The sequence below is a fragment of the Enhydra lutris genome, unplaced genomic scaffold, assembly GCF_002288905.1.
Source record: "Enhydra lutris kenyoni isolate GAN:26980312 unplaced genomic scaffold, ASM228890v2 scaffoldscaffold46, whole genome shotgun sequence".
In the NCBI taxonomy this organism is placed as follows: domain Eukaryota; kingdom Metazoa; phylum Chordata; class Mammalia; order Carnivora; family Mustelidae; genus Enhydra; species Enhydra lutris.
This window is the reverse complement of record NW_019154130.1, coordinates 10,143,106-10,150,285: the sequence shown is the minus strand read 5'-3', so window position 1 is coordinate 10,150,285 and position 7,180 is coordinate 10,143,106. Positions and strand designations below refer to the sequence as shown.

Here is a 7,180-nt window from a genome sequence, read left to right as displayed (position 1 = left end):
TTTTAAAATGTGAGTCACAAATCAAGCAATCTAATAGCTGGACACGAGATATGGTTGCGCTCACCTAGCTTCATATCTGGCAAGGAGTTCGGGCATGAGAAATATTTGCCAAGTGTTGCTGAACTGGCGCTGAGATTTAAAGTGATAGTTAAATGAATGGCAATTGATATTTGCCCTCCAAATCATCCAACCCTCCTTTATGGTTCCGATTGTGCCTGTGGCTCTTTCCCCCTGTGTAATTTCGGACAGGTGACTTAACCTTTCTGAATGCAGTTTCCTCATGAGGATGGATCTAAATACATTTTCTTCGGCATGCCTGTGTGGCTCATTGGGCTGAATGTCTGACTCTTGGTTTTGGCTCAGGTCATGATCCCAGGGTCATGGGAATGAGCCACATAGGGCTCGGTGCTCAGCAGGGAGTCTGCTTGAAGATTCTCTCCCTCTGCTCCTGCCCCCAAGCGCAAACAGAGTCTCTCTTTCAAATAAATGAATAAAACCTTAACAAATAAATAAAATAAACAAAAATAAAAGCAAATAAAAATAAATTTTAAAAAATACCTCCATAGGCTTGCTGCTGGGATGAGTCTGTCGATCTTTATGGATCTGAATATTTTTAGCGAGGAGTGTCCTACCTCCTATCTAGGTCTTCACTGCTGGTACCCGGTACCCAGTGGCCATCCTCTGTCCTCAGCTGGGATAGCTGTTGGTCAAGTTAGAAACCAGTTCCTTAGTGAAATTTTAAGAAACCCAGCCTCCCTGTTCCGTCACTCAGTGTCCCTCAGGAGTTACAAGTGCTCACAATGAATTCACACAGAAGTTTCTATATGATTTTTTTTTTTTTTAACAAGGTGTGGAGTATACTGACAGCCAAACTCCACGATCGGCCAGGGGTTAGTTAACGGCCACGTAAAACCGAATTGTGATACTTACAACTACTGGTGTTTCTTTTCTTGACGTTTTATGGAGGCGAGAGCGAGGCTTCAGAGGGAGGGAACGGCCGGCATGGGGGACGTTTAGCAAAATAATCATGGCGCATTCAGACACCTGGTTTTGCCTGGGTTTCGAGACCTTCTCCTTTTGTGTATCGACTCTTCTACCATATTCCTCCCAGTTTTTACACGATCTGATTAGGTTGAACTGGATGAAATTGCAGAGTTCAGGGAAAACCGGATTTCCCCCTCATAACACTTCCGACACGAAACACATGGCTTTCCCACACCAAGCCATTCTCTGAATCTCTGAGGACCCCGGCTGGATATCCTGTGGATTCAGTCAACCTGGCTCTACCTGGAGTTAGCGTGGCCTACACAGGTTAAGGACTTGGTCGCAAGAGCCTGGCCCCTACTTCAGACACCAATCCCAAGTAGGGGGTCCCCAGTTTACCCACACTTCTGTTTGACTTGGCTGCAAATTGAGGGTTCCCAGACCCCCTTCCTGAGGTTGGAGCATTTACTATAAAGGCTCATAGAACTCAAGGAAACACTCCACTTAATATCACCAGTTGATTGTAAAGGGTATTCGATTGTAAAGGGTATTAGAATGGATGCAGGTAAACAGCCAGATGAGGTAGGATGTGGGGTGAGGTCCAGAAAGAACCCATCGCAGGAGCTTCTGTCCCCATGGAGTGGGAATGTACCACCTTCCCAGCACTGGGATGTATTCACCTGCCCAAAGTCATCTGAGCCCTGCTGTAGGACTTTTATGGAGGTTCCATTACATAGACACATTTTTTTTTTTAAAACAAGTTTTTTAAAACAAGTTTGGTTCACTTTATTTTTCTTGTGTAAAACTACGTGGTGGCCGCAGCTGGAGCCTGGGTCCTCTGCACAGAGACTCTGGTGTGGGTCTTCACAAGATGGTCAGTGAGTTCCTGATCGGGAGACTTGGTGAACACCGTCCCCTTGCACAGGTCAGGGGTGAGATTGCCATAGGTCCTGGAGATGGCATCAAAAGTATCCTTGGCAAAGTTCCCCGGGTGGCAGTGCAGCCTTTGGCTGAGGTGTAGCAGTCTGATACCAGCCATCCTCAGTAGCTTCTTGGGCACAGGGGCTGAGACAACGGCAGTGCCTCTGGGGGTGGGGATGAGACACACCAGCACAGAGCTGCAGTGGCTGGTCACCTTGCATGGGACAGTATGAGGCTTGCCAATCTTGTTCCCCCAGCAGCCTTGCTGCACGAGGATACTGGAAAGCTTGGCGAGACAGACAGCAGTGGCTACCTCCTAGGAGCACTTGATGTGTCCATTGGAATCTCTGATGGCTACAAATGCCTTGAACCTGGTCCGCTGGCCCACACGGGTCTGCTTTTTCACAGGCACAGTCTTCAAAACCTCGTCCTTGAGGGATGCCCCCAGGAAGATGTCAGTAATCTCAAATTCCTTGATGGGCCGGGAGAAGAGGTAGATCTCCTCCAGGGACTTGATGTTCATCCTCTTGACCAAGTGGCCTGGCTTGGTGATGGGGATCCACTCCTTGTCCTCGGCCTTGCCTCAGTGAGCTCCATGATGGTGGCCGTGGCCTCAGATGCCTCAGTCAAAAACTTACGGAAGCCTCCGGGTCCTCTGGGCCCTGCCGCAGCACCCACATCATTGGCCGTTTGGTGTTGTCTTGGAGAAGAAACCTTAGGCATGATTGATTAAATCATGGCCCCTGGTGATGAACAGGATCCCCAACCCTTCTCCTGTCCCTGGAGGTCAGGGGTGGGGCTGAGAGTTCCAATCCTCTAATCACACGCTTCCTGGGGCAACCAAACCCCAACCAGAAGCCATCAGGGGCCTTCAGACACCAGTCATCTCATGAGCATAAATTCAGTTCGGGCTGAATAACAGAAGAGGCTCCTCTCCTCCTTCTCACTAGTACATTGCAGGGAATTTTGGAACTCCGTGCCAGGAACCAGGTAGAAAACCAGATACATACTATTGCTTCACAACATCACTTGGACGTTTGACTGTTTTTAACCTACAAACCCAGCAAGTTTATATATAGTTTATGTAACGTAGTCTAAATAATATTTACCTGGTAGGTTTGCTGGAGGAGAAGAGGGCTTCTTTTTTTTTTCTTTTTTTTTTTAAGATTTTTACTTATTTATTTGACAGACAGAGATCATTCGTAGACAGAGAGGCAGGCAGAGAGGGGGTGGGGGGAAGCAGGCTCCCCACTGAGCAGAGAGCCCGATGTGGGGCTCGATCCCAGGACCCTGGGATCATGACCCGAGCTGAAGGCAGAGGCTTTAACCCACTGAGCCACCCAGGCACTCCGGGGTTCTTTTCTAAAACGACTTCCTTTTTATTTATTATTATTATTTATTTTTTAAAAGATTTTGTTTATTTATTTGAGATAGAGAGTGAGAGAGAGCATGAGAAGGGAGAAGGTCAGAGGGAGAAGCAGACTCCCCATAGAGCTGGGAGTGGGACTTGATTCTGGGACTTCGGGATCATGACCTGAGCCAAAGGCAGCTGCTCAACCGACTGAGCCACCCAGGTGCCCTGTTGATTTTCTTAAACTTAAGTTCAAGTTACTTAACATATAGTGCAGCATCGGTTTCAGGAGTAGAATTCAGAGATTTGTCACCTAGGCACAACACTCACTACCCGTCACAACATGTCATCCCAATGCCCATCCCCCAACCGGCCCCCCCCCCATCCTCCTCCTTTCCAGCAACCACCAGTTTATTCTCTACAGTCAAGAGTTGCTATGGTTTGCCTCCGTCTCTGTTTTTATCTTATTTTGTTTTTCCTTCCCTTTCCCTATGTTCATCTATATGGTTTCTTTAATTCCACAAAGGAGTGAGATCATGTGGTATCTGTCTTTCTCGGACGGACTTATTTCGCTTAACATGACACACTCTAGCTCTATCCATGTCTTGCAAATGGCAAGATTTCATTATTTTTAATGGCTGAGTAATAGTCATTGTGTATACATAATGCGTCTTCTTAATCCATTCATCTGTCCATGGACATGAGGGCTCTTTGCATAACTTGGCTATTGTGGACATTGCTGCTACAAACACTGGGGTGTAGGTGCCCCTTCAGATCACTATTTTTTTTTTTTTTTTGTAAATAGCGGTTTGGGTTTATTTTTTTTTAATTTTATTTTTTATAAACATATAATATATTTTTATCCCCAGGGGTACAGGTCTGTGAATCGCCAGGTTTACACACTTCACAGCACTCACCATAGCACATACCCTCCCCAATGTCCATAATCCCACCCCCCCCAACCCCCCTCCCCCCATTAACCCTCAGTTTGTTTTGTGAGATTAAGAGTCACTTATGGTTTGTCTCCCTCCCAATCCCATCTTGTTTCATTTACTCTTCTCCTACCCCCTTAACCCCCCATGTTGCATCTCCTCTCCCTCATATCAGGGAGATCATATGATAGTTGTCTTTCTCCGATTGACTTATTTCGCTAAGCATGATACCCTCTAGTTCCATCCACGTCGTCGCAAATGGCAAGATTTCATTTCTTTTGATGGCTGCATAGTATTCCATTGTGTATATACACCACATCTTCTTTATCCATTCGTCTGTTGATGGACATCTAGGTTCTTTCCATAGTTTGGCTATTGTAGACATTGCTGCTATAAACATTCGGGTGCACGTGCCCCTTCGGATCACTACGTTTGTATCTTTAGGGTAAATACCCAGCAGTGCAATTGCTGGGTCCTAGGGTAGTTCTTTTTTTAACTTTTTGACTTTTAACTTTTTGACTTTTAACTTTTAACTTTAACCTCAAAAACGACTTCTTTTTTTTTTATAATTTTTTAATTTTTTTAATAACATATAATGTATTATTAGCCTGAGGGGTAAAGGTCTGTGAATCGCCAGGTTTACACACATCACAGTACTCACCATAGCACATACCTTCCCCAATGTCCATAACCCAACCACCCTCTCTCTACCCCCCTCCCCCCGGCAACCCTCAGTTTGTTTTGTGAGATTAAGAGTCTCTTACGATTTGTCTCCTTCCTGATCCCATCTTATTTCATTTATTCCTTTCTTACCCCCCCCAATCCCCCACATTGCCTCTCAACTTCCTCCTATCAGGGAGATCATATGATAATTGTCTTTCTCTGATTGACTTGTTTCGCTCAGCATAATACCCTCTAGTTCCATCCACGTCATTGCAAATGGCAAGATTTTATTTCTTTTGATGGCTGCATAGTATTCCATTGTATATATATACCACATCTTTTTTATCCATTAATTGTACTTCTAACACCAATGATAAGGAGGTTATAATGGCTGGCGCTGTGTTAAGCATGTCCCTTGCATCTGCCCATGTAATGGGTCACGTAATCAGACTGATGGCCCATAGGGATCATGTGTTATTAATAACCCCATTTTCCTGAGGTGCAGAGAGGTTGAGTTTCCCACCCAAGATCTCAAAGCTGTCTGAGCCCAGAAACACTGCTCATAAATACCAAGTACCCTTCCCTTCACTCTCCACCCCTGCCCCCGCCAACGTCGATCCTGGCTGCATGGCATCTGGCAAATTCGGTGCAGGACTTGTCATGTCCACTGTTGGTCTGGAAGTTTCCCAAGAAGACAGGCTCTGTGTTATTTATTTCTGAATTTCCATGGAGCAACAAACACTGTGGTAGAGGTCCCACTGGTGCCTTCCTGCTAATCCCATGAGGTTGTACTGAGGGTGGATTGGGAAGGGGTAAGTATGGGGAAAAGAACAATGGTGACTGGTGGTCTTCATACAACAGTCTCAGGTATTTGAATAACGCTGTAAGTTATCTTCATTGCTTGTCCTCCACCAACAGACATGGCTGAGACCCGTCACTTTCTGTGGAGAGGTTGTCTCCCAGAGTGGCTTTTTCTCACCAGAAGGAAAAAGAGGCTAGGGTTAGGCATTCCCCCTGGAGGAGTGTTTGGAAGGGGCCGATAGGAATAATTTATATTAAGCTAAACGAGAACCCCATATAAAACAGAACAGTGAGCCAATACAGACTCTCAGTTTTCATATATTCTTAACATTTTCTATATTCTATGTTATTTATAGTGTTTGGTGTGCAGCCTGTGTTTATACACAATTTTTAAAAGATTTATATATTTATTTGACAGACAGAGATCACAAGCAGGCAGAGAGGCAGGCAGAGAGAGGGGGGAAGGCAGGCTCCGCACTGAGCAGAGAGCCCGATGCGGGGGCTCGATCCCAGGACCCTGGCAGAGCCGAAGGCAGAGGCTTAACCCATTGAGCCACCCAGGCACCCTTATGCACAAATGTTTGAGAAATGATTGGATATTTCTGTAAGAAGATATTTTTTTTCATGTCAGATGATTTTTTTTTTTGTATCTATTTGACAGAGAGAGATCACAAGTAAGCAGAGAAACAGGCAGAGGGGGGCGGGGAAGAAGGCTCCCAGCTGAGCAGAGAGCCCAATGCAGGGCTCAATCCCAGGACCCTGAGATCATGACCTGAGCCAAAGGCAGAGGCTTAACTCACTGAACCACCCAGGCACCCCAGACGATTGTTTTAAAGACGCATGCTTTGGGCCCATTTATTTCACAAACTCGTACATTAAATACTTAATGAGTCCTGCTATGTGCCAGGCACATAAGCACTGAAAATATAGTAGGAAGCAAAAAGGCAAAGAGCCTTACCCTCAGGGACCCAATAGTCAAAGCCACCCACATTTGGGCAAATCTCAAACTCATCGTTGTGGCTCGCTTAATTTATGCTGAGTAATTTCCTATTTAGCCCAGGATAATGCTCCCCAACCACTTAGAAAATCTGATGACACAGAATTTTGGAGACTGGGGATGCCTGGGTGGCTCAGTCATTAAGCATCTCCCTTGGGCTTGGGTCATGATCGCAGGGTCCTGGGATCGAGTCCTGCATCAGGCTCTTTGCTCAGTGGGGAGACTGCTTCTCCCTCTCCCTTTGCCTGCTGCTCCTCCTGTTTATGCTCACACTCTCACCCTCTCTCTCTCTCTCTCTGAAAAATAAATAAATAAAATCTTAAAAAAAAAACAAGAGAGAGAGAGAGAGAATTTTGGAGATTGCTATCTAGGGAAACAAGAAGGTAGATGGGTAGGTCAGGGGAGTGGGCTGCCTCTTCTCTCTCCCATCGTGATGTTTGTGACTTTGCTTCTAGCTTTTTTTTACCTTGCAGCTGTTACTCTCCTAAAATAATAATAATAATAAAAAAAAACAATATACAGGCTCTGGAG

The 7,180-nt window shown here is 45.6% G+C and overlaps 1 pseudogene; it reads right to left on the bottom strand.

Moving 5' to 3' along the window:
• Nucleotides 1-1,789: 1,789 nt before the first annotated feature.
• On the bottom strand, nt 1,790-2,628 carry LOC111156334 (annotated as a pseudogene).
• Nucleotides 2,629-7,180: the final 4,552 nt, after the last annotated feature.